The 973-nt window shown below is 37.2% G+C and overlaps 1 protein-coding gene across 6 annotated transcripts in view; it reads right to left on the reverse strand.

Annotated features, from left to right (window-relative positions):
- Positions 1-973, reverse strand: part of SLC13A1 (solute carrier family 13 member 1) — a 140196-nt gene that overhangs the window by 24616 nt on the left and 114607 nt on the right. The gene's annotated exons all lie outside the window — the stretch shown is intronic.

Below are 973 nucleotides of genomic sequence, written 5' to 3' on the forward strand. Positions count from 1 at the left end.
TTAACAACTTGAGGATGATTGTGATCAACCTTGAAGGGAGGCAAGGATTGGTTATATATTTATGTATTAGAAAGTGACAAATGATAAATAAAAAATGCTAGAGAATACATAGCATCGGTGAATGTAAAGATGCTTTATCACATCCATGAGGCTTTATGGAGAACTGCTTGCTTAAAAAAATTTTTTTTCACTTGGAAACTAAGAAAGCAGAGGCTTAAGCTTATTTCTCATCAATTTATTAGACTTGGATTACAGGTCGATGGCCTATGTTCAGCCTAAAGACATTTAGAAATGCTACTTGGTTTTGGTTCCAAAACAGCACCCCAAGCCCAATTTCATTTCCCACCATCTGTGGCTCATACTGTGAAATCAGGCTGCATTATTCACCCCACCCACTGCAAAGAATCCTGCAAGGTTTGTTCAGCTGAAAAGAGGGTTTTCACAAGTTTTGCCTGGAGGGATAGTTCATTTAGAAAAATGAAATCCTGAAGAAGCTAAACTGCTTTGTTTTGTTTTGTTTTGTTTTCTTCAGTTGTAAGGAAGTAAACACCACACAGGATTGTGGCCTCCGTGGTCAGAACCCTTACACTTCTACCTAGAGTGAATATTTTGGATGAAAATGGAATGAATGGAGTACTCTAAAGGATAACTTTCACTGTGGGGTTTCTTTTTCCCACTTTCTCATACCCTAAAAATGAAGGGACTGCAAGTATCTGCCTAAAGCAAATACCAATTTCTTCCATCATGAACCATGTAGGTACATTTAAATCTGACAGAATCCTTCTTTCACCTGACACTATGTTTCGGATGTCTACTGGGTGCCAGGTACTCCTCTCACTACTGGGAATATAGTGATAAATTAGATGGACATGGTCTGGGCTCTCATGAAGTTTATATTTAAATGAGGAGCATAGGAAATAAATAGGGGAGCATATAATGAATCAGAAAACAAAACAAAATAATGTAAAAAAAA

Source organism: Hipposideros armiger, unplaced genomic scaffold (assembly GCF_001890085.2).
Source record: "Hipposideros armiger isolate ML-2016 unplaced genomic scaffold, ASM189008v1 scaffold_1177, whole genome shotgun sequence".
NCBI lineage: Eukaryota > Metazoa > Chordata > Mammalia > Chiroptera > Hipposideridae > Hipposideros > Hipposideros armiger.